Source organism: Lathyrus oleraceus, chromosome 5, assembly GCF_024323335.1.
Source record: "Lathyrus oleraceus cultivar Zhongwan6 chromosome 5, CAAS_Psat_ZW6_1.0, whole genome shotgun sequence".
Lineage (NCBI taxonomy): Eukaryota > Viridiplantae > Streptophyta > Magnoliopsida > Fabales > Fabaceae > Lathyrus > Lathyrus oleraceus.
In genome coordinates this window covers 30,972,835-31,000,483 of record NC_066583.1, presented here as the reverse complement: position 1 = coordinate 31,000,483, position 27,649 = coordinate 30,972,835, and the positions used below count along the sequence as shown (strand labels likewise).

Below are 27,649 nucleotides of genomic sequence, written 5' to 3'. Positions count from 1 at the left end.
ATTATTAAAACATCCAACAAACATATGTCGTCAATGCATCCTCCTACCATATCCAAAACACTCAAGAAATATATGACATCAACACTTCTACCATAGTCAACCACAAATCCAAGAGCATACCTAACATCACCTACAACAACATGATTATTATTAAAACACCCAACAAAAATGCATCCTCCTACCATAGCCAAAGCACCCAAGAAATATATGACACCAACACTTCTTACCATAGCCATAATACTTAAACACCGCAACACCAAAAACATCTAATAAATACATGGCTACCAAACACCACAACAACTATTTTTTTTCTTTCTTCAACGAAGCATTCACATCGATGTCTCCATTCAATTAACCAGACCACTCACCCATAATCCCATCAACCCAAACAACAGAACACAACTACAATAGCATGGACAACGAACTCAATTACGGCAGTACAATGCAGACAAGAGAGTACGTAGAATTACAACAAATTCTTAGAGAATTTGATAATGGTGATGCTCAAAGGACCTCGTATCAAACACCACAGCATGTGAATCATCGGAGACTTGTACAAGAAAGGGTACCTCGGAGGTGTGGAACCAGCTCCATGTATGATCAAACGGCTTGTTAATGTTAGTGTAAAAAATATGCTCATATGTAATCCAATTTAAATTAAATATTATTAATGTTTATTCAACCTTTTAATTAATTAATTATTTTATTATTAAAAAAAAAGAATAAAAACTTACACTCACTATCCATAGGCCATCTCTTAACACTAATATATATGCGTCAATTAGATTGATTTGACCTATAAGAGACGTCAATTCAATTAATTTAGCCTCTAATTTGTCCAATGCATGCGACAATTCAATTAGTTTCTGCTCTACATTGTAATTTTTTTATTTGAAACTTGGATAGTTATAAACATTGTCATTTGAAAAAATTTATTAAACATTTTTGCTCAAAAATTTTAATAAAATTATATCTTTATCAAATGTATTTTTAAAATACTCTATAATAATATATATTATTTTTCTTAGAAACACTTTGTGTAGTCATAATTTTAAATAAAAATTATTATGTACCCACAAAAAAAATGATAGATGTTTTCGAAATAACGAGAAAAAAATTGAATAATATATATTTTATGCAAGTCAACCTAAATGATTGTTGTTTAGATTGTGACCGTAAAAATATTCACCCCTTTTTCTTTTATCTCATAGTATTCTATGCTCGCATCGTCAGAATAGTTATGGAGTATGTATTGTAGTGCGCCACTACTTCCCCGGATACCCTTTTATCTGATGCATTATTGCTGCGTGTGTAGCCGTATTTTAAAAGTGCTTTAGATAATTGGGGAACAAAATGTGCTATGAGTGCTCTAAAGATAATGAGCAAAAGAAAGAGAATAAAAAACCAGAAAAGCACATTACAACCTTAAACGTCCATTTAGACTAACAAGTGAAGATGGAATCTTCAACTTGCCATCTTGACTAGATCCCAACTTAGAAAGGAAATCAACAATATGACTTGAGTAACATGAACAGACCATTCCAACTTGAGCAAATCATGGGTGCTATATTGACTATCCTGGGTGCTATATGACTGTAATATCAAATATTAATGGGGCATATGACTTCAACTGTTGAGATAATTCATAATTATAAAAAGAGGCATGTGAGGAGTTTAGGAGGAGCAAGTTTGTTCATCAATATTGGTCGGCTATAAGAAATTGGAGCATGTAGGATGCAGAACAATATGATTTATGGCCACATATGCATCATGCAGCAGTGATGGAAATGCAAAAAGATTGCCTCACATACACTTGTATATTACTTGCAAAGTAGTGTTCTAATCAAGTTGACTTGAAACTTAAATATGATTTGGGACAGTATAGAGAGCAATCCCACAAGAGATTGTAGGTAGACCTACTCGAGGGGACGCTGATTAAGAACTAATGTCATGCTAGAAATTGGCCAAGTGGGTGATCAACATACCTGAAAACATTTGACTAGTTGAAGGAATAAGAAACATATGCCTTATCAAGAGTATTACACCACAAAAGATTAGTCAGGATAATCAAGACAATCTGATAAGACAAACTAATGAAGTACTTTTTGAACCTGATACTTTCTTTACCTAAAGACAGACATACCATCTACTTGCCAAAAATCTGTGACCAATACGAAAAACAAAGCATTTTCAACCATGAGCTTGCCACATCCATTCCATTTCGCAATCGACCATCGTAATTGGTGACTATATGCCTTATACCATATTGTCAATATGGTCCTTGACTACACACAGAAAACAAAAATGGTTTCCTTATAACATGCAGTTTCCCTCTTACAAGTATATAATAAGAATGTGTCTAGACAACACTCACCAAACAACATGTTCATAGACAGCATTAGTGTCATGTGGAACACAAGTTTCACATCAGAAACGACTTAGGTATATAACGGGATGAATGGTCGGTCAAGAAAACAACCAATGCAAATGAAATTCAAGATCATTATGCATTAATAAAAAAAAACATCTCAACAAACAAATTGAAACAAACTCAATTCATCATGCCATTTCAATTGATGAAATAATTCACCCACACAGACCACCAGAAAATGAATAAATTAGTTGTTGCATAAAATATAAAGCTATACAAAACCAACAAATCTATCTCCATCAAAATTCTAATTTTCTTCTAATTCTAACCAACTTCTTTTTGTCTTTAGGACCATCATATCTCCAGCAAAATCAGAATGTCTAATCAACTACTGCCAAAATCGACCAAAGTGATCATGAAAGAATTGAACTTCCAAACATCTCTTCCAAAAAATTTAAAATCAAAATAACATAGTCAAATACTATAATGGGTTAACTATTGAAGATTGAGGTAGATATATTGAGTTTTTAATTGTGGCTCCCTAACTGTATAGAGAGCTGAGACTGACGGGAAGACTCTTCTACAAATCCCCATTTGTGGTAGCATTGGAACTTGTATAGATAGTTGTTTCATCTAGAGTGATCATATCGAAATCAACAGCTATGTGATTGCAATTTGATCCACTTGTGATACAGAACCAGAACTAGCCCGTTGGTGAGCAGAGGGCAGCCACCTCATCCAGTCATTACGCCTCCTCAGCTTATCACCCTACCGCAAAGTTGAAAATGAAAAAATGAGAAACTAGTAAAAAATATAATAAAATTGATAACCTTCTAGACTAATACTATTGAAATGTATCTCAAACAGAAAATACAATAGAACCACAACAGCTTACATGCACTTCCACGAGTGACGAAGTTCTCAATGAATCCAAAATCAACTCAATGTTACTGGTCAAACTTTTAACCTGCAAAATGACAATTTTAAGAATAAAAACAAAATATTATAATACAATATTAATGAAAGTTTAATCAAGTTAAAACCTGAATACTCGCGGAGAATGAAGACTTATCGGCACCAGGTAGTACAAGGATCAATTCACAGCATATAGATTAATAATATTAACAATTAAAATCTCAATTACTTTTTAGTTTGTGTGTTGATGTTTCAACTTTTTTACAAAAAACTAGGCAATATGACATCAGCACCAACAAAATCTAGTTTTTCATTATTCTTAGCTCATTTGTTATTTAATATTTTGATATACTAACTGCATCTCATTAACTCACTTTATGATCAACTGAAAAAGCAAAATCTTCAGAGGTAATAAAACTAGGTTTATATTTATAATAAAGTAACTATAAATAGTCTATCAAAAACATGTGCTAGTAAATACCTAAAATTTCACAATCATAAAATCAAAAAAGCAACAATTAACTTACTCGGGGGAAGTTTGCAATCACACTAATTGGAACCCAGCCCTGTTCGTCCATCTGGAGCTGCAGATAGTCGTCTTTCTTCGCTAAATTAACATCGCTGTCAAAAACATATCAGATAATGAATAAAAATTCGCCAAAAAGTAATAGAGCAAAAAACAAGAAACAAAAGGGATTTGTGGATACAATAAATTGATTAAAAAATCACCTAAAGTAATAGTCAATTTGCTTGACTATTGCAGTGGTCAGAGAATTCTCTGGAACTGGGACAAACACAGCTGGAGGAGGTGGGTGAGTCAAAAATGGCACACCTCCGAAGGGTTCGAGTTGAACAGTTGGATAATAATAGAATTCTAAAAAGAAAAGAAAAGATTAGTTGTCTAGTAGTAGAAACAAGATTGAATAAACAAATTAATAAACTGACCATGGAACCCAGTAGGGTTTACATAGGGTCTCATAGGCTGAGAACCTAAAAACGAAGCAGTGTTAGGTACTGTGGGCCTTGAAAATCTTCCTGACTGCATCCTATGTTGATGTCCATGAACATCTCTAGTGTTTATATTTCCTGGATCCTGATTGCGCCTAATGTTGTTGTTATGTGGACGGTTCCCATAATTACCCCTGCGGTTAGGGTTCCTGTGCTCATCCACCGACACCCCATAAGCCCCAACAGGTCCTCTTGGAACCCAGCCATTGTTGTTCCGGTAAGGCGGAACCCCGTTGACAAATGTGGTATTTGAAGTGATCTGAATCACCGGATATGGTGGAGGAGAAGCCTGTGGTCGAAGATCAGCCTGAGGGGGGGTGGAGAAGCTGTTGGGAAAAGAACCAGGCCCATTGCTAATGTTGCTACCACTGTTGCCTGCGCCTGCTCCGCGCCTCACCTGTTGTCTATTAGTCACACCATGATTCACCGGAGGAGTAGGTTCCACATTCCCATTAGCAGTAGGTTGTTCCCGAGGGTTGTTCAATGTAACAGGACCCTAGGGGAAAAAAATAACAGCAAGAAAAAAAATATAATTGGAAAATAAAGAGAGTAATATATACCCAATGATTCCATGAACATGATCATTGAATTGAATGATTATGTTCTAATGCCATATTCACCTTACCAAATTTCATGATAATAACAAAAATAACAACAACAAAAAAATCAATCATTAATTTTTTTGATCAAATTAAAACAAATTAACATGTTTTTCTAGAAATTCAATGAACAAAAGATAACAGAATTGAGACCGTTGTGAAAACCTAACCTGAGGAACGGAGCTTGATCCCTCACCAGAGGATGATGAATCAGATGGCAATTTTCCAGAAGGCTTAGCCGATAAAGCAGGCCAAGAGACAGCCCCCATTACCGGACTCACCTCAGCAACACCGCCATTGGGAAGATTATTCCAAGCAGATCTCCTAGGGTTACCCGCATTGTTATCCTTATCAGCATTAGAGCTTTCCCCGGCAACAACAACAGCGGCAACAGCAGCAACAACAGGAGCAACAGAATTTCCCGAATCGAGAGACGACGGCGAAGAAGACTCCGGCGGCGTTTGATTGCTGACCGAATCGGAATCAGCGCCGCGAACAACCTGAGCCCACGGAGAGGTTAGGTTATTTCGCGGGAAGTTGGCGGCAGGGTTGGCATCAGGTGGAGTAGAAGACATTGCTAATTAGGGTTTCTGATTCTGTAAAAACGAATGCAGAGAGAATCGAAATCGATCAATCGATTAGCGATTAGTATGATGATCCGAAAAGGATGAAAAAACAAATAGCCATGAAGGATAATGAATATCAAGAGATTAACAAAAAAAAATTAAAAATTAAAAATTGGGGATTAGGGTTTGTGTTGGTAGAATGGATTAAGATCTTGATGATGTTATTGTCTCACTCTCCTCAACACAGAGCCATGGTTGGTTTCTCCTTCCGCTCTCCTCTTTTCCGATTTACGGCCCCTCAAAGTCAGGGAAGTGAAGCATGCACTATGTGACATCACATTATAAACCTAATACAAAATATTTATTAAAAATTATAAACTCGTTTTTTTATTTATATTTTTGGCTTTAAATTTATTATATCTCATAGAATAAACCCCCTATTTAGTCGTCAACTATTCGATTTGGGCCATAAATTATATTAAAATATTAAGTAAATTATTTTTTTTTCAGCCTTAAATTTCGTTATTCTGTTAGCTATTTAATTAAGTGTCAAATGGACATTTCTTTTCTTTCTCTTTGCCACGTATAAGCAATTAAATTTCTATTTATAGGTATTTATTATTTAACCATTTCAAGTCTTTAAACTAAAACAACATCTTTAATGATAAATATATTTATTTAGTTAAAAAAACTAGTATAAAATACATTTTTTTTTAAATGATAAGACTTCAATTAATTGTTAATAGAGATATTCAGCTACAACTAGTGTTTGCGTGCTTGTTGTAAAATCACATTAATTTTTTTTATAGTTATGGTCTTTCGAAAACATAAGAGGTCTAATGATTGAATGTTCTATATTGACAGATTGAACCTCAACATTTTGAAATTTGATTGAAATTTTGTTTATCGATATTTTTCTTTTTTATGTTGTTTCTTTTATGGTTCTGAAGCATATTAATCGGTGACTTACAATTGGTTTGCATCATTATATCTTTATGTTTCATCTTATTAATCATGTTCAAAGCATTTAGCATAACTTTCACTTCTATTGAGGTTGGATATTTATACATCATTTAAGTCCAAGTTGCTTCAGTTATCGTGTTGTCGTCTATGGTGAAGGTCGTTCCCATATGTCACTATTTATCTATCGTCAGGTTTGCATTAATATTGATGATTACGATTCCATTGTAGTCATGTTAAATGGTGTTGTATATTCTAACTATCCCCTTGTGATTTTTCACATTGATGTGAATGTTCATCCGATTTTCCTTGATGATTTTGGTTTGGTCCATATCTAAGTAATTTTGATTAATCAATCTTTTGTTTGTTGTATTTTTATCCTTCTCATATTGCAAGGTGGTATTGCAATTTAAGTTCGTTCCTAGAGAATTTCCATCATTAGAGTTTCGGTTTTCTTGAAGATAAGTGGTATTTATGGATTGCTCATTTTGATTTTGCTCTGGCTCCTTATCTTCAATGTGGTTGATCTAATTGAAATTTATGGTACCTTTTATATTGCTAATCTCAAGGTTGTTCTTGCAGTGGTGAAACTTGTCTTGCTTATTGTATCGGCTGGTATTCAGATCTTTTGTCCAAGTAACACTTTCTTTTTTATCCTTTTGGACTAGGTTATTCGCTTTGTTATTTCCGATGGTGGCTTTACTAATTTCCTTCTCTTTAACACTGTGGTTTTGGTAACAGTGTTAATGTATATCCTCCCTACTAGTGATAACTTTCTTGGTTCCAGAACTCTCTCCCTTGTGCTAGGTAATCTGCTTGATCCTATTATCTCTTCCTGTCTTAATTTTAGAGTAGTACCCATCCTCATACGTTGATTGTTTTTGTCCATTTTCATCATTTTTTTTGCATATTTTATTGATTCTTATCTTCTTGTGGTCTTTATCATCCCATGTAAGGTTTCTTTTTCCTTTGTTGTTCTTGTGACTTTCATTGTTGATGTTGGAATTTTTTCTGTAAGCTGTGGAGATCGAGGCCTCAAGTCAGATTCTCAATCAAGACATCCTCAGTCACACCAAGCAGCGGACCATACAATATAAATAAAAGGTCAACACTTGATAAATATGATTCAAATTGTACGATACGAGCCTTACGTAATAAGGAATGATGAGACGGAGTTTCTCCTATCCTTGTCTAGAGTGACTCTGCGTACGGGCCGTAGGCCCTAGCTATTCAGAGCATTCACCCTTATTCATAGACTTTAGTGCGATACTAATCAAATAAACTACCAAGTCTTCTCACAAAAAACAACATCAACACAAGGGGCAACAATGAAGATTCTTCTCCAACAACTTGTCAGTTATGAGAAGTATCATGCGCCATGAGCCTTAAGCAATAAGGAGTGATGAAACGGAGTTTCTCCTATCCTTGTCTAGAGTAACTTTGCGTACGGGGCATAGGCCCTAGCTATTCAAAGCATTCTCCCTTATTCATGGACTTTAGTGTGATTCTCGTCAATCAATTGTCAAGTCTCCATCTCTTCATGAAGTAGTAATGCAACAAGCGACAAAGACTCTTCTCAAACAACTTGAAAGTTAAGATGAGAATTACATGTCACGACTCACGAGCCTTAAGTAGTAAAGAAGGAATGATACTGGAGCTTTCCTACCCTCTATTTGCCGTGAAAATTGGTAAACAACCGCTGATCTTCCAAATTACTAAATTTGGTTACTCACAGGATCGACCAGATTGATCCTAGGACATGTGCTAACTGTTTTTAAAGTAAATTCTAGTAAATATTAACACTTCGAGAGTGTTTGTGGAACTGATGATTAAAACTTAGACGGTAAAAGACTAATATGAATTAAAGAGAAAAACTGTAAAAGAAACTGATGATAACCGAGTAGTAAAGGCAAGTGTTCGAAATAAAGAAGTATTAAGACTGTTTGAACTAAAGAAGTAAAAAGATGTATTTCTGGAAAAGTAAAGGTAAATTGTATTGCTTCAAAGTAACTGACAATGGTGTAAACAAACGTACATTTCTTAATTTACGGTTCCTCTTCACACGGGTACTTGGTAGATTTTACAGACTCTGTACACACTTTGACACACCGATCCTAACACTAAGGCCCTTTATTTATACTCAATCGAAATAACCGTTTCTAACGGCCCTTCAATCACGTCGAGACACATGGCACTTTGCATCGACGCAACTATCCATTATGACCCACGTGTACCTCTAGCAGTTTCATATAAGAGCAAAGTTCCCTCATTTATTTGAATTTTGAATCTCCAATTGAAAACCGTCCTCAAACATTTGAAGAAATATTTCTAAGTCCTGACTGTACGCTAGCCCTTACTACCCAGGGACTTTCGAATGGATCTCTTTAATACCATATCTGGTTGAAACCTGTTCACATGGTCGAAACATCTCTACATAGGATTTCCCTTTTTGGTAATTCTATAGTGGGCGTCGAAATTATGAGCTAACAAATTGCCCCCAAAAAATGTTATTTTCGACATATGAGAGAAAAAGACATTTTTTGAGAACACGCTTTGACGCCTCAAACAACTTTGACATTTTGCCAGGTGTTCCAATGTTGTAAAACTTTTCAGTTTCTCCAGTTGTTTGGTGACGTCAGAATCACCATTACCTTTCTCCTAACCACGTCTCCTCAGCCTACAGCCGAATCTTTTCAATCATAACGTTTCCTAGACTCTAGGAAATCGTGGGTTCATACATTAATTAACATCTCTCCATCACACTGTCCAAGGAAGACACGTGTCCCACTAACTTGTCAACCATTAATGCTGATTTGAAGCGTTCTCTCTTTCAAGCACGCCTATAAAACCCACAATCTTACCCATTTCACACTTTACGCTTTTTGAACTTCTGAACTCTCTAGATATTTCTCTTCAAACAATCTTCAACCATAAAACCCAGATTTCTCTCTTTCAATCTCCAACATAAATTGCGACTTCAAGAAAAGCCCCTAAAGAAGTGAGCGTAGCTATCAAGACCACAACTACTAAAGCAAAAGCTCCCAAGAAGATTTTGGAGCTTCCTCCTTTCACTACATTGTCTACTCCAATAACGGTGGGTAACCACCAATATATTCCAGAACCCAAAACAGAGGAACAACGCAGAATCTATGCTTCTCAGGTACTCATCCCTATTTCTGTTTTGGGCAAAAAAATGCATTATTTGGGCCTCTTACTGATTTAGACATTAATTCTAGCAAGCTTAGAGAGTATTTCCCCTCTTATCACAAATTCAAGCCTATAGGGCAAGCAAAAAACCCTAGGACTGGAATAATCGCCACTGAAAACCCTAAGGCTAGTGAAACCATAGATTTAAGGTTTATGAACAATGGATTCAGGGTTTCCGCGCTACCCCCCACATTCAAAGACCCCACAGATTATTTAGATTGGTTAAAGAAATTATAGAAAGCTAAATCCCAGAACTGGAAAGACACAGGCATTTATGACCTAATCATGTTGTCGAAGATAGAGTTAGAGTATAGCACATCTATGTTGGTTTCTTCATTGTACTTTGGGGCCCCTAATTGAGGCACCTGAGGCACCTGCGCCCAGAGAAACAGCCTTTCCCAGACTGTCATGTTCGCCTAGCGAACAAAACCTTCGCCTAGCGAAGGACACGCTTCAACCTTCGCCCCAGCGAGGTTGAGAGGTTTTGCTACTGGAATGCTTGCTGGGAGCTCGCTAATGGCTCGCCTAGCGAGTGAGTGCTGGCTGCGCTTTTCACCAAGTCTGGACGCGTTCGCCACACTCCTCACTGGAAGCTCGCCTAGCGAGTGTGGTGATGTTTGCCTCTGTTAAATACTGGAGCTTCTCGCTGGACGCTCGCCTAGCGAGTCCTTCGCCACAGCCCTCGCCTAGCGAGGCAGCTGATGAATGCTTGTTTCATTTGATCCCTTTGCCACATTTCTTGTGTCTTCATTTTCTATTATTTCATGCCTAATTCCTGCATAATAACACACAAATCAAAGGTACCAAGATAGATTATCATTGTATTGCATTTCATCTGAAACAAAGGTGGTTTCGACATTTTAGCAAGGAAATAGAGTGAAAGATGCCCACATATGATAGCTCAAATAAGCACTTTTGGGCATCTAACAACTCTCCCCAACTAGATTCTTGCTTGTCCTCAAGCAAAGTATGCCTCTTGAAGGACAAGAGGATTTGCTTTAAGAAAATGGTTTCTCCGAAGTTGGATAAAATGGCTCAAACACAAGCGAATCAGCATATACAAGTTTCCAACGGTTCGAATAAAATAATACACAAGAACTAAAACTTAATAGCAATGCGAAATATTTATCTATCTACAACAATATTATTCTGAATGAATCACCCTATCTCTCCTCTTCGAATAAGGAATGAAGAATTTACGCGTTTGCAACCGCGGGAATAATCTCACTCTCCAACAAATAATGAAGAAATCAATTCGATTCATACAATGTCTAACAATTATAAATGGTAATGTGGAAGCACGAAGATCACTAAGGGCTTTTCGGTTGAAGCTTGGTCAGGTTAACAAACAAGGGTCATTTCTAAGGCCATTGAAAACGAAATTGCCGATGCAAAAGAGACATTCACTGTACATTATTCACACATCTCGACTTCGTTCCATTTGTTTCTCATTTGAAACCTTCACAACTCTTATTTCACAACTCAATTTTTATTTTTCACTATTTTTCTTCCAAGCAAGCATTCATTTTCATTCTTTCTATTTTTGTTCTTTTCTTTCACATCATATTTACAAAACAGATGTTTCTTTTCTATATTTTCTATATATATTTTTTTTTATGCTTGCTCGGTTTTTCAAGAGTTGTGGTACTTACCGATTCTCATTTTCGTTCTCCCCAACTAATTTCTTACTCACCCTAAGTGAATGCTCTTAACTTTTTACGGCAAAAGAACAATAATCAAGATTTTCCGGGTTGTAAAAAAAGATTTTTGAAATCTCGCTTTATTTCAAGCTGAGATTCAACTGTTTAAGCTCAAAGGGTTAACGAATACTCTCTCTGCTCACAGGTAAGTCGTATTTGGAACTGGTTGTGCTCGATAGAAAACAAGTGCCTTGATCATTTCTAATTGCTTCCACATATTCACAATAATAAAAGACAAAGCATGAATCAAATGAATCAACAAAACTTATTAGAATCCAGCATTTAAGTGTACAATGGAGGTTTCCTCACAATTTGTGGTTTTAAGTCCTAGATGAAACATTCATTCAATTATGTTGCAAAAAGACAATACTCAATTACAAAAAAGAGTAAAGTTCTTAGTGCATTCTAAAATTCTAGCCGGAGGTAACCATGTACCTTAGCCTTATTCACTTGTTTATTCTTATCATTGCCATCCAAGCTCGGATGCACCTTCATTGGATACTTCTTTGAGGAGCAACCAATCTAGAAGGTTTGCCACTCAATCAACCAAAAATTTATTAAAACAAACAAAATTAAAAACATAAATAATAATAACTTCAAAATGTAAAATTGTTCATGGGGGACAACACCCCCCAAAAGTACAAAGCCAAAATCAAAATACAGCAATCCGAAAATACAATAGAAATAAACATAAAAAATGAAAAATACAATAACTTAACCCTCCAAGGGCTCAGAACCTTCCTCACTACCGGCTTCAGAACCGGTAGCCTCATCATCATCATCATCATCTGCAGCACCAGAAGACGCTCCTGCACCCGCCCCCTCACCATACACAGGTCTGTCCACAGGCCAGTTAGCGTTAAGCAGAAACTGCTCACACGTCATCAAGGAATGAGCACCGGTGGGGTCACTTCCCTGCAGCTGTAACCGCTGCATAGAATCGTGCATATCTATCATGGCACGCTGCGTAGCCGCCATCCAGTCCCAATTGTAATCACAGACAGCTTGCAGGTAAGGATCTGGTCCAGGAGTAGAAGTACCAGGACCATCATAAGCCGGGGTACTCTCTGCAGCTGCACTGCCTCTAACATTCTTCGCCCTGCAATACTTGGCCACATACCTGTCATCAATGGGCGACGGGATCCTTACCTGACCCCTTGAAGGTAGCCGCACCCTCGCTTGTATGCACAAACTCATGATTAGGCAGGGGAAAGCCAGGGGACAATTCACACGAGCCCCCGACTTTAGCCCGCTTTCAATCACGGACTTAAGCTCATAAGCGATAATCCTCGCCACATTGATTTGGATGTTAGTGAGGATAGAGTGTACCAAGTGTGCCACTGGGATCGGCACTGTAGAAGTGTGGGACTTTGGTTGGATGTTTGTCAGAACCAATAGCAGGATCAGTTGAGCCAAGGGAGTCATGTCCTCCCTGTGATATCTCATAGGAACCCCAGATGGGTTCAGCTCAACTGATTTCCCTCTTAACAGCAGGGCAGCAGAGATTGCATCAATATCCCGGTGAAGCCGCAAGTCTGTGTGGTAGGTGTCTCTCTCCTCAGCTCCCAGTTGGAGCGGTTCACCTAGGACTCGGTTAATGGCATCCCGATCAAACGCAACGGGACGGCCGGCCACTCGAGATATCCAAGTAAACGGCTCGTCATCATCCGGTAGTGCGTTCGCATAGAACTCACGTACCGTTGCGATATCATAATGCTCGAGTGGGGAAATTAACCGATCCCACTTCTTTGTGTCAATCAACCCGGCGAATGCTCTGTTTGTGCCTTGAGGGTTGATGATGAATCTCTTCTCCGGTAGAATTTTCCGCTTCTCCAAAGCAATGTACCTTGCGGCTTGCTTCGGCCCGACAAACTTGTCGGTATCAAACTGTATTGTTACGGGACGGGAAATGTTCCCTCCCTTTCTCTTCTTTGAAGCGCCGGATCTAGATTCCATCTGCAAAACATAAAGAGGAAACAACACACACAAAACAGATTAGACAGCAAAACCAGAAATCAAAGAATTGTCATGCTCGCTGCTGCTTCGCCTAGCGAAGTGGCAGCGAATGCTCGCCTCTGGTTCGCCTAGCGAGCTGCTAGCGAACCTTACGGGTTTTTGGGTTCTGCAGTATTTTCAGAGAAATCTTCCCAAAACCCACATGCTAATGGTTTCAATTTCAGAACCTAATGATATATCAATTAAAGAAACGTTCTATACTATTGGTAATTACAGATTCACATGCAAACCTAAAATCCCCAATTGCAAAACCTAAAATCCCACATGCGAACCTAAAGTTTCCCATACCAACAACTTCATCCTAAATGACATTCAAATCAGAAATAAACAGAGCTCAAACATACAGAAATTGTATTAGGGCAAACCTTAGTTAAACGAATTGATTGAAATGTGAAGTGGAGTAAGGTTTGCAATCTTCCAATTAGGGTTTGAGTGTTTGTGAGAGAGATGAAAATGAGAGAGTGTGGTGAGTGCTCGGTTAAATTGCCTCAGCAGAGTTGCAAAAACAGAAAATTTGTGTTTGGGCCAAAATGAGTGGCCTGCTGAGATTTTAAATAAGTGCTGTCACGCAGCGCTCGCTGCTGCTTCGCCTAGCGAGCAGCTTAGCGAATCAGCTCGTTACTGCCTCGCCTAGCGAGCATCAAGCGAGCATGACAGCAATTGCCTTTTCAAAGGCAGCATTACAGGTACTTTCAACATGGTTCTAACACTTGGAAACCCACTACAACCCAACAGAAAAACAGTAAATACTTACAATGTTGGGGTGCCTCCCAACAAGCGCTTGTTTAACATCGGCTAAGCTCGACGGTGCGATGCTCACAGAGGAGCATCCAAAGGAATTGCACAGCTCTCGCGATCCACATGACCGCCGAGATAAACTTTCAAACGTTGGCCATTCACGGTCCAACTATCCTTCTTTTCTAGGTCCTCAATGACAATAGCTCTGTACTCCTTAACGTCTTTGACCCGAAATGGCCCGGACCATTTTGATTTCAACTTTCCAGGGAATAACTTCAACCTGGAATTGAACAAGAGGACCAACTGTCCCGGCACAAATTCTTTCTTTCGGAGCTTCTTGTCATGGTACTTTTTAACCTTGTCTTTATACAACCAACTTGAGTGATATGCGGCATTGCGCATCTCTTCCAACTCAAGCAGTTGCACCTTCCTTTTCTCACCGGCCAAATCATTTTCAAAATTTAAAAATTTCAGGACCCATAAGGCTTTGTGCTCCAATTCAACCGGCAAATGGTAAGTTTTATCAAACACCAATTGAAAGGGAGTTAGGCCAATTGGAGCTTTAAAGGCGGTACGGTATGCCCATAACGCTTCATCCAATTTTTGGGACCACTCTTTTTTCGAATTTGACACAGTTTTTTCGAGAATTCTCTTAATCTCTCGATTAGAGACCTCGGCTTGCCCATTAGCCTGTGGGTGATACGGAGTTGTCACCCTATGTGATACACCGTAATGTTTTAAAATGCTTTCCAACGGTGCATTACAAAAGTGTGACCCTCCGTCACTTATCAACACTCGGGGGGTTCCAAAACGGGAAAATATGTTTTTCTTCAAAATATTTATCACCGTTTTCGCGTCCGCCCGAGGTGAGGCAATCGCCTCAACCCACTTAAAAACGTAATCAAATGCGACAAGCATATACTCGTTCCCATAAGAGGGTGGGAAAGGTCCTACAAAATCGATGCCCCAACAATCAAATACTTCCACTTCTTGGATGTTTTGGAGAGGCATCTCGTCTCTCTTACCAATCCCTCCGCTTCTCTGGCAACTATCACAACTTTGCGCATGGGTATGTGCGTCTTTGAAAATAGTGGGCCAATAAAATCCCGATTGAAGGATTTTAGTGGCCGTTCTCACCCCATTATAGTGTCCGACGTAAGGCGAGTTGTGACAATGCCAAAGGATGCTCTGCGCTTCATCGCCAGTAACGCATCTCCTTAATAGGTTATCACTACCCAACTTAAACAAGTACGGGTCATCCCAAACATAATACTTGGCATCCGAAAGAAACTTCCTTTTTTGGTTCGAAGTTAGGTCGGGAGGCACAAAACCACTAGCCTTGTGGTTCGCAAAGTCTGCAAACCATGGCCTAACTTGAACTTTAAACAGTTTTTCATCAGGAAATTCTTCCCGGATTTCCTTTTCTAACGCGGTAACCTCCACATTCACCAAGCGGGATAAATGATCCGCCACCAAATTTTCCGATCCCTTCTTGTCTTTAATTTCCACATCAAATTCTTGTAACAAGAGGATCCAACGGATGAGCCTTTGCTTCGAATCCGGTTTGGTGAGCAGATATTTAATCGCCGCGTGGTCGGTATACACTACGACTTTAGACCCTATAAGATAAGACCTAAACTTTTCAAGCGCATACACTATTGCAAGTAGTTCTTTCTCCGTGGTGGCATAGTTTATTTGGGCCTCGTTAAGAACCTTACTTGCATAATGTATCGCATGAAATTTTTTATCTTTTCTTTGGCCAAGTACCGCTCTAATTGCATAGTCGCTTGCATCACACATTAGCTCAAAATTTGAATTCCAATTTGGAGCGACTATAATTGGAGCGGTCACCAATTTTTCTTTCAAAGTTTCGAAAGCTTGCAAACATTCATCGGTTAAGAGAAATACCTGGTCCTTAGCTAGCAAATTGCTCAAAGGCTTAGCCACCTTTGAGAAGTCCTTGATAAAGCGCCGATAGAACCCGGCGTGCCCCAAAAAGCTTCGGATGCCCTTCACATTCACCGGAGGAGGTAACTTTTCTATGACTTCAACCTTAGCTCGATCCACTTCAAGCCCCCTTGAAGAGACTTTGTGGCCAAGCACGATCCCCTCGGTCACCATGAAGTGACACTTCTCCCAATTAAGCACCAGATTGGTCTTTACACATCTTTCCAACACCGTTTTCAAGTTTGCCAAGCATAAACTAAAGGATCCACCAAATACCGAGAAGTCATCCATGAAGACTTCCATTGTTTTCTCTATCAGATCGGCAAAAATGGCTTGCACACATCGTTGGAAAGTCGCCGGTGCATTGCACAGCCCAAAGGGCATTTTTCGGTATGCGAACACTCCAAACGGACACGTGAAATCCGTCTTCTCTTGATCGGCCGGGTCAACCGCAATTTGGTTATACCCGGAATAGCCGTCCAAGAAACAATAGTATTGTTGGCCCGAGAGTCTTTCGAGCATTTGATCCATGAACGGGAGTGGAAAATGATCCTTTCGAGTTGCGGTATTCAACCGCCGATAATCAATACACATTCGCCACCCCGTTGCAACTTTAGTAGGGATCAATTCATCCTTGTCATTTCGGATTACAGTAATTCCACCCTTCTTCGGAACCACATGCACGGGACTAACCCATGGACTATCCGAGATCGGGTAAATCATCCCCGCATCCAACAGCTTCACAACTTCCTTTCGAACAACCTCCTTCATGGTAGGATTTAAGCAGCGTTGTGGTTGAGCTACCGACTTAAAATCCTCTTCCATCAAAATCTTGTGAATGCAATAGGAGGGACTAATTCCTTTTAGATCGGAAAGAGTCCAACCCATGGCTTCTTGATTTGTTTTTAGCACAGTGATCAGACGGGCTTCTTCTTCGTTTGTCAAAAGGTTGCTTATGATGACCGGCTTTGCCTCGGTCTCATCTAGGAATACATACTTCAAAGTAGAAGGTAGTATTTTCAATTCAATAGGCGCTTTTTCGTCAGTAACCTCCTTCTTCAAGTCTTCTTCCTCTACTTCCCACGGTTGTAGTTCGTCTAAACTATCAAGTTCCTTTAAGCATTCCTCAAGAGCTAACTCTTCTTCAACGGTGAAAACCTCCAATGAGTCGTCAAGAGCTAACTCCATAGGAGATATCTCATGAATATGCTTAGAAACTTCCAAAATAGCGTCTTCGATCACATCGATGCGAAAGCTATCATTTCTATCTTTTGAATGCTTCATTGCTTCGAATAGATCGAATGTTACTTCCTCATTTTGGACTCTCACCTTCATTAAACCGTCATCAACGTCTATCATCATTCGCGCGGTCTTCATGAATGGTCGGCCCAAGATGAGCGGAGCATCATCATCTTCCTCCATATCAATAACAATAAAATCGACAGGGAAAAAGAATTTGTCGACTTTAACCAAAACATCTTGGGCTACGCCATGCGGATGGGTTGTCGATTTATCTGCCAATTGCAACGTCATTCGGATGGACTTAATTTCAATGTTGCCAAGCCTCTTTATAATTGACAAAGGTATAAGATTAATGCTTGACCCCAAGTCAATTAGTCCTTTCCCGACATAGATATCTCCAATTTTAACTGGCAAAGTAACTCTTCCCGGATCAACCTCTTTTTTAGGAAGCGTCCTTTGAATAATGGCACTACAGCTCGCATCTAGGACGATGGTCTCCGGTTCCGTATACCTCCGTTTTTTTGTAAGTATGTCCTTCATGAATTTGGCATACTTGGGCATTTGCTCCAAGGCTTTGGCAAACGGAATGTTGATTTGTAGTTGTTTAAAAATATCCATGAACCGGGCGTAATGTCGTTCATTCTCCCTTTTGGACGGGGCATGAGGATAAGGAAGATTTTGGATTGGAGTAGTGCTCACTACCTCCTTTCCCTTTGCAACTCTAGAACTCCTCCATCTAGGCTTTTTCACTTCCTCCCCCATTACTTCATCAATCGTATTTTTCTCAATCTCCACACTTTTTTTCTTTTCAACTTCACCATTCTTTTTGTTCTTTTCAACTTCTTCCTCCTCACTCCACTCCCCCACTTCACCATCAACATTTTCCTCCAATATTTCCTCCTCATTTTCTTTCTCATCTCTTTTTTTATTCTCACTAATTAACTCCCTCCCACTTCTCGTCATGATAGCTTTACAATGTTCCTTAGGATTTGTTTGCGTGTTTGCCGAAAAGGAAGGACCGGTTTGTTGTTCCGCGAGTTGCTTAGCAAGTTGCCCAACTTGAGTCTCGAGATTTTTTATAGCCGCGTCGTTGCTTTTTTGATTTGCCATTGACATTTGCATGAATTGCGTCAATGTGTCTTCCAACTTAGAAGTTACGACCGACGGTTGTTGAGGTTGATAAGGATTTTGGGGAGGGTTTTGACGGCTAGAAGAACCACCTCCATAATCTTGGTTATGGTAATAGTTACTCCTAGGTTGGAACCCTTGGTTCCCTTGGTAATGTTGTTGTTGATTTTGAGGGTGCGGTTGATAAGGTTGTTGTTGTTGTTGTTGTCTCGGTTGGTAGTCCCTTTGGTTTTCCATGTAGTTTACATCTTCGAATCCCGGAGGTGGACAGAATCCGGTGTCATGCTCACCTTTGCAAAGCTCACAACAAGCTATTTGTTTAGCTTTAGGCGGTTCTCTCAACTCTTTAATTTGTTACGTTAAGAGTTCCACTTGTTGTGAGATGAGCTTGTTTTGGCCAAGGATGGCATCGTTCGTCCCTAGTTCAAGCACTCCCGGCTTCTTCAAAGAGTTGCCTCGACTTTTACTCTGAAGATCATTTAGAGCCATTCGATTTATGATATTTGTAGCTTCTTCGGCACTTTTAGACAATAAAGAGCCACCCGAGGTAGCATCCAACAACGTCTTGCAATTTGGTTGAAGTCCATTTTTGAAGATATGGATTTGAGTCAATTCATCAAATCCATGCCCTTTACATTTCCGAAGCATGGACTTGAATCTTTCCCACGCTTCATTTAAGGATTCATTGATTCCTTGTGCAAACACCGAGATGGCCGTCTTGGATTCCATGAACCGGTTATGGGAGAAGAATCTTTCGATGAACTTCTCTTCTAACACGTTCCAGTCTGTCATGACAGTTGGTGTTTGATCTAAGTACCAATCTTTTGCTTTACCGAGCAAAGCGTGGGGAAATAATCTTCTGAACAACGGGAGCTCCTGAGCCTGATCCACTCCGGCCGCCAATGCTATCTCATAAAATTTTGTGAGAAAAGCAAAGGGATCTTCATGGTCCATTCCGGTGAATGGACTTCCATATAATAAATTGAGAGTTCCCGTTTTCATCTCAGCTTGCCTTCCCGTGTGGTTGGCAAACTGAGCGGTGTTTCTTGGACTGTTTATGCATGAAGTAGAAATAGGCGGTTGTGGTGGCTCCATGTTAGGTATGAATGGTGGTGGATTTGTGGTAGAAGAACTTTCTCCTTGCTCTTGACGTTGTCTAGCCTGTTGCCTCCTACGTCTCGTTTTGCTATTGAGTCTCCTTACGGTTCTCTCGATCTCAGGATCAAAAAGAAGTTCGTCCATAGGGATTTGCCCTCGCATAAAACGTAAGCTGCACACTAAACCAAACAAATTACAAGCACAAGTCAAAAATTCGAAAGCTAAAAATTAAGCAACCATTGCGATGCTCGCAATATCAATTTACAATCCCCGGCAACGGCGCCATTTTGTTGAATGTAATCTTAAGTGTCGGGTTTTTGTTATCGTATCCACAGGGATTGTAAGATATCACCGCCTTTCGATGGTTGTATTAATTCTTAGCTTAAGGTAACAATAGGGTTTTGGTGTTTGTCACGGTATCTTGCATAAAAATGTAATTAAATGCGGTAAAAGTTTTGGTTTGAATATTTGAGAAATATTGCCAAAGTTAGGGTTCAACGATCACTTTGCATGTATATGTTCGATCAACAAACTTATAAACTCCTTTAGATGATAAATTATTTCACAAAGTCCTCCCAATGTGTTTATCTCTAACACACATTGTGAGTTTTCCCATTTGATCCATTGTTTATCTCTAACACAATCTATCAAAATGACAACTTTTTGGTTCAACCTTATGGTGAACAAAATCATTCATTACTATCTCTAGCTAACAAACAAGTTTGGATGAAAACCTAGGTTAAGAGTTGGTAAACATCTCTCGATCATAAACCAACACAAAGAGTTTTGAATAAGAACAAAGTTTTCATCATATATTCACCATTAAAGAGTTTACAAATGAAGATCCTTACATTTACACACAAAGCTAATGATCATCTACATCTAACCTTGACAAATGAAGGACTTAGCTACTCATTTTCATGGTAGCTTGGTCGGCAAGTTTCGGAAGAAGGTTGATCAACATCCAAGTCGAATAATCAAGATTGGATGGGAATCCACCTTCTTTTTTGTAAAAGATGGTTAAGAGATGAAGAGAAATGAAATCTAGGTCACAAAAGATTCTTGGAACAATGCTGTAAAATATCTCTCAAAAGTACAAAAGTGTGAAAAACTAGGTATGGCTCCAAAAAGTGGCACTTGCTACTTATAGAGCAGCTACTGGGCTGTTATGCTCGCTAGGCGAGCAGAATGGCTCGCCTAGCGAGCCCCTAATTGAGGCACCTGAGGCACCTGCGCCCAGAGAAACAGCCTTTCCCAGACTGTCATGTTCGCCTAGCGAACAAAACCTTCGCCTAGCGAAGGACACGCTTCAACCTTCGCCCCCGCGAGGTTGAGAGGTTTTGCTACTAGAATGCTCGCTGGGAGCTCGCTAATGGCTCGCCTAGCGAGTGAGTGCTGGCTGCGCTTTTCACCAAGTCTGGACGCGTTCGCCACACTCCTCGCTGGAAGCTCGCCTAGCGAGTATGGTGATGTTTGCCTCTGTTAAATACTGGAGCTTCTCGCTGGACGCTCGCCTAGCGAGTCCTTCGCCACAGCCCTCGCCTAGCGAGGCAGCTGATGAATGCTTGTTTCATTTGATCCCTTTGCCACATTTCTTGTGTCTTCATTTTCTATTATTTCATGCCTAATTCCTGCATAATAACACACAAATCAAAGGTACCAAGATAGATTATCATTGTATTGCATTTCATCTGAAACAAAGGTGGTTTCGACATTTTAGCAAGGAAATAGAGTGAAAGATGCCCACATATGATAGCTCAAATAAGCACTTTTGGGCATCTAACAGATAGTACACACTATACTTTTCACCTTCCATGTGGCATGGCCACACTAACACTCTTCGACTTAGCCACTATCACAAGGCTAAAACCTACTAGACATACCTACGATCCTGAAATCGATGCTGAAGATACCATATCCTTTTTGACCTCTCGAGCAGCATATTCGACTCACATCGCCCATTATCACGACAAAGATACTTACACCGTCTCCGACGTGGAGTACATAGCTTTCTGGCCATGTGGTTGTCTCACTCTGTCTTCTGCTCGAAGTCTTTGCAAGTTGCCAAAAAATATCTCACCTTGGCGAATCAACTACATGTTGGACATGTCATTTGTCTAAGTGAGATGATACTAGCAAGTCTCTACGAGTCATTGAATGATGTAGTCGCTAAATTGAAGAATTTGGGTGAAAAAGGAAATCTTTTCCTCTCTGGCCCTTTTTGGCTATTGCAACTCTGGCTTAATGCTACCTTCGAGGCTAGTCTACCGAACAAAGGCCTCGTTGATTAAGAAGCCGAGGAGGTTAAAAACAGAAGGATCGAAGGCATTCGACTGGCCCAACTGACTCATAGTGACGAAGGACAAGCCTTGCAACCAACTTTTATGGGCTACATAATGATGTTCGCCAAGCACCACGTTTTCACTTTGAGCATGGCCCCATTTGCCTCCAGAAAGTATGGTCCAAAATGGTTTACCAGGACTTTCCCATCTCCGTCCAAGAAATAAGAGACAAAATCCTTACTGATTTGGGAAGCCTTTTTGTAAGTTGTAAATGCGCCTAAGAGGGGGGGGGGTGGGGGGGGGGGTGAATTAGGTGGTTAAAAATTCTTCGATCTTGTTTCCGGTTTTTGGTTATTTTGTTTAAGTGCGGAAAAATAAATTGCGGAAAGTAAAAAGACACCGGAAATTATAGTGGTTCCCTTCACAATCCGAAGGTACATCCACTCCCCTTTCACACGAAAGAGATTTCACTATAGTTAGAATTATGGTACAGCCTATTCACACAAACGGTGATGCCTACTATCTAACCTATAGATAAACAAGTGTATGAAGAACAATCCTCTTCAACACCAACCCTTGTGTCCAACAATCCTGGATCACAAGTCAAACAGAAATAATTCCTTTGAATAATTTTAACAAGGTGTAGTATTATCAATCTTCTCTTGATTGATCTTCTCCTTAGATAAATAATTCACTCAATGGATAATATACAAGTGTTCAAAAAATAGAATGAGATGAAACTTTTATTATGAACACTTTTGAAAAAATATTGAAGGAAAATATGAGAGAGTGATTATTTGAAGTTTGTATGAAAATTCTTGGAGGTAAAAAATTCAATTTGAAAATTCAATAATTTATATTGCCAAAACACCTTTTCAAAGAGGTATCATTTTCATTGATGAAAAGATATAATTTTTCAAAAACATTTTCACTGCAACGAACAGTGTTAACCGGTTAACCATATGGGTTAACCGGTTAACGCATACAACGTTAACACAGGATTTCAGAAAACTGGACTGTTAACCGGTTAACCCATATGGTTAACCGGTTAACACTGTTGAAATGCAGAAAAATACTTTAAGAAAATTGTGTCTTGCATTTCAATGTGTTAACACATGGTTATGTTAAAAGATGCAAATGCAGATCATGATTGTTGAACACTTGTATACTAATCTAAGAGTGAGTTAGATATACCTAAGAAGTGAATCAACAATCTTGCAAACGGTTGACTTGAAAAGGAAGCTTGATCAAATGCATATGCGGCTTTGAATACTTGATGCTTGAAATATCTTTGTAGCTCTTCTCTTTTTGCAATGATGCATGTTGTCTTCATCAAAATACTTCTTGGATTGAAGCTTGCTTCTACAATCTCCCCCTTTTTGATGATGACAACCACTTTGAGATAAATGCTTGATAGTGAAGTTTCTCTAAGTTGATTCTCCCCCTAAGTTTAAGAACTCCCCCTAAATGAGAGGCATACAACAATTCTGCATAGAGAAACCATTAGAGAAACAAGTCTTCTCCCCCTTTGGCATTAGCAAAAAGGAAGAGACTTATGAAAAAGGAAAAGTATACAAGCATACACACATTTTGTGATCATCAGATAATCTTTGAATCACAGATTATGACAGAAAAAAATGGATTAAAAGTTAAGTGTTTGGTAAGCATAAATAGCATAAACATAGTTTAACAACAAAAACAATAGAACAACATATAACAGAAACATAGAAAAAAAAACATAGTGCTTTATTCTTCTTCCGAACCGGCCTCATCCTCCTCGCCATCCGCTTCACTACCGTCTTCACCTTCATCATCTTCCACGGGAAGGTTGCGGGAACTCAACACTAGGTTCCGAAGACTCTTGATAGCGCGGGTGGTTTCACGGTGGTGGCTCATCATGGTGGTATAGAGAAACTCATTTGTAATGCCACCTTCCGGAATAGGGAAGTTTGAAGAAGAGGACCCGTCATCATACTTGTAGGAACCGTCATTGCTTTGAATAATTCTGGTATTCTTCATTATGGTAACGCCGTTGATTTCATTGGCGGTAGTGGTCATAGCCAGAAACGGTTCTCTCCCGATTTCCATGTCTGTGAGTTCCAAAATCCTTGAGATAAGACGACCGTATGGCAGCCTAGTTTTGAGAGAAAGTTGCTGTCTCAGATGATACATCATAGTGGGCAGCCAATTAACTCGGATTTTGTTCTTCACCGCAAATAGAACTTGCATCTCCAAATCATTGATTTGAGACAGGTTTGAATCCTTTGGCAGCAAGACATGGCAGATAACATAATGCAGCATACGATCATCAACCGACAGGTTCTTAGCATAACAGAGTATGCGAGAAGTGCGCTGTCCCGACACAACAACCTCCCTTGGAAATCTGCAGATAGAGTAGTAGTATTCCATCTTATCATATTGGGCCCATTTTCCTTCATCATAATTAATACCTTTCCGAAGGAAAAATCCTGAATAGGGAATATTAAGAGACGCAGCCAACGACCTTAGGTCTGTAACAATTTCACAGTCTCTCACAGTTGCAGACAACATATGTTGATCATCATCATTCAGATTTAAAGTAAAATGGTTCAGAAAGGATTTTACCAAATCAGTGTAAATTTTCCCATTATCGGTTATAAATGCATGCAACCCTTGATATCTCAACAGCTCAGGGAAAGAGAAGGTAGTGAAGGATTTGAGATTCACATACTTACCCTTAAGCAGATGTCTAACCCTGACTTTGAAATCCATTCTCCTTTTCTTGGCTGTTTCCATTTTCAACTCTTCCTCTTCACTGCTAGATGATGATACAGGAGCCTTTCCCATTCTTGGAGGAGCCATGAAGAAGATGAAGATTCTAGGGTTTAGAGATGGATTTTCGGAAAAGGATTTGAGAGTTAGTAGATGGGTATGGTTGAGTGGAGTTTAATGGTGCTTTAAAGAAACAACACTCAAGAAAATTGAAAGTTAAATGAAAAAAGATGAAGGGTTTATGGTGAGTAATGAGGGAGGAGAGAGTTATGAGGTGTAGGTGAAAGAGTAAAGCACATGCATTGAACATAAACACACATAATAAAATAAAAACAATTAATTTTAAAAAATCTGTATTTGAAAACGAAAACAGAGTTGCTGTTTGGAGGTGTTAACCGGTTAACCTATACCGTTAACCGGTTAACGGACTGAAATTTTCCAAAAATAAAAGGAAAACAGCAGCTCCGTTTTGAAGAATCGGGAAAAGATTTTTACAAAAATTTTACACACAGTGTTAGCACTTATCAATATGCAACTTTCGATTTAAAAATATTTTAAAACGGATAATATTTGGACATGCGAAAGTAAGAAAGACGGAAAACGGCGAAAAAGAAGTGCTAGCATTGCATAACATAAAAACTGAAAGTAAACACATTTTTAGCAACTATACCATATAACAAGTAATTTGAAGACAAGGTTAGATGTCACCTTCATTGAGAATACCAAGTTCTCGCCGAATCTTGAAGAATTGCTCTTTAGCCAATGGTTTTGTGAATATGTCAGCGAGTTGGTTATGTGTATCCACGAACGTAACATCTACATCTCCGTTAAGCACGTGATCTCGAAGGAAATGATGTCGGATATCTATGTGCTTCGTCCTTGAATGCATGACCGGGTTCTTTGTGATGTTGATGGCACTTGTGTTATCGCATCGAAGAGGAATGCATCCGAGGTCTACACCAAAATCCAGAAGTTGTTGCTTAAGCCATAAAATTTGTGCACAACAACTGCCTGCTGCAATGTACTCTGCTTCGGCCGTGCTAAGTGCGACACGTGCTTGCTTCTTGCATGCCCACGACACTAGTGCATTCCCGAGAATGTGACAAGTACCACTTGTGCTTTTTCTATCGGTCTTACAGCCTGCATAGTCAGCGTCAGAATAACCAATCAAGGAGCATATACTACCTTTTGGATACCATAGTCCGACGTTCGTTGTTCCTTTGAGATATTTCATAATCCTTTTCACGGCGGTGAGATGCGATTCCTTCGGGTTTGCTTGAAAGCATGCACACAAACATACACTAAACATAATGTCAGGACGGCTTGCCGTCAAATATAGTAATGAACCAATCATACCTCGATATTTTGTAATATCTATTGACATTCCGGATTCATCTTGATCAACGTACGTTCTGGATCCCATAGAAGTGGACATCACTTTGCAACTATCCATATCGAATCTTTTCAATAATTCCTTGCAATACTTGGATTGGTTGATGAAGATGCCATCCTTGGTTTGCTTGATTTGTAGTCCAAGAAAATAGTTCAATTTTCCCATCATGGACATCTCGAATTCTCCTTGCATCATGATTGAAAACTCTTCGCAAAGATCTTTATTTATTGAACCGAAGATGATGTCGTCGACATAGACTTGAGCCAATAAGGTGTTACCCTTGATCTTCTTTATGAACAGAGTCTTGTCAACCTTTCCTTTTACAAATCCCTTTTCACATAGAAAGTTGCTGAGGCGGTCATACCACGCTCTCGGTGCTTGCTTTAAACCATATAGTGCTTTCTTCAACTTGTAAACATGTGAAGGGTTCTTGAAGTCTTCAAAACCCGGAGGTTGTTTGACGTAGACTTCTTCATTGATATAGCCATTTAGGAAAGCGCTTTTGAAATCCATCTGAAACAATTGAAAGTTCATAGAACAAGCAAAAGCAAGTAATAATCGAATTGCTTCTAACCTTGCTACCGGAGCGAACATCTCATCAAAATCAATTCCTTCATGTTGGTTGTATCCTTGTGCGACCAATCTTGCTTTGTTACGAACTATGATCCCATTCTCATCAAGTTTGTTCTTGAAGACCCATCTTGTTCCAATGATGTGCTTGTTGTCCGGTCTTGGTATAAGACTCCAAACTTGATTTCTTTCGAATTGGTTGAGTTCTTCTTGCATTGCTACTATCCATTGATCGTCGCCTAAGGCTTCATCGACTTTGGTTGGTTCTATTTGAGACACAAAAGCCATGTTGAGACAAGCATCTTTGAGATTTAGTCGTGTTGCAACGCCTTGGCTAATATCACCAATAACTTTATCGATGGGGTGATCTCTATGAGTTTTCCATTCTTTCGGTAGATCATGATGTTCTTCAATGATTGGTGAGCCATCTTCTTGTGGAATTGATTGAACATTTGAAAGTTCCTTTTGTGACATATCTATTATATCATCATCGTCATCAACAGCAAAGTTATCCTCTTTCGAGGGGTTAGTTTCATCAAAACATACATGCGTTGATTCTTCAATAGTAAGAGTTCTTTTATTGAAAATTCTAAATGCCTTACTAGATAGGGAGTAGCCAAGGAAGATACCTTCGTCGGATTTCTCATCAAACTTACCAAGGTTGTCCTTTCCATTGTTGAGGACAAAACATTTGCACCCAAAGATGTGAAAGAAGGATATATTAGGCTTCCTTCCTTTAAAAAGCTCATACGGAGTCTTTTTGAGAATCGGCCGAATGTTGACACGGTTGCTAACAAAGCATGCTGTGCTAACTGCGTCTGCCCAAAAATATTTAGGAAGGTTGGAGTCACTGAGCATTGTTCTTGCGAGTTCCACCAAGGATCTATTCTTTCTCTCTACGACACCGTTTTGTTGTGGTGTTCGTGGTGCGGAGAAGTTGTGGGAAATTCCGTGTTTTTCGCAAAATTCTTCAAAGAATGTGTTTTGAAATTCTCCCCCGTGGTCACTTCTAATGGAGGTTATTGAAAGAGACTTCTCATTCTGAATTTGTTTTGCATATTTTTTGAAAGCCTTGAAAGCATCGCTTTTCTGCACAAGAAACAAAGTCCACGTATATCTAGAGAAGTCATCAACAATTACCAAACCGTAAACATTACC

General features: G+C 39.2%; 1 pseudogene; it reads right to left on the bottom strand.

The window, feature by feature from the left end:
• Positions 1 to 2,540: 2,540 nt before the first annotated feature.
• On the bottom strand, positions 2,541 to 5,791 carry LOC127083289 (la-related protein 1C-like; annotated as a pseudogene).
• Positions 5,792 to 27,649: the final 21,858 nt, after the last annotated feature.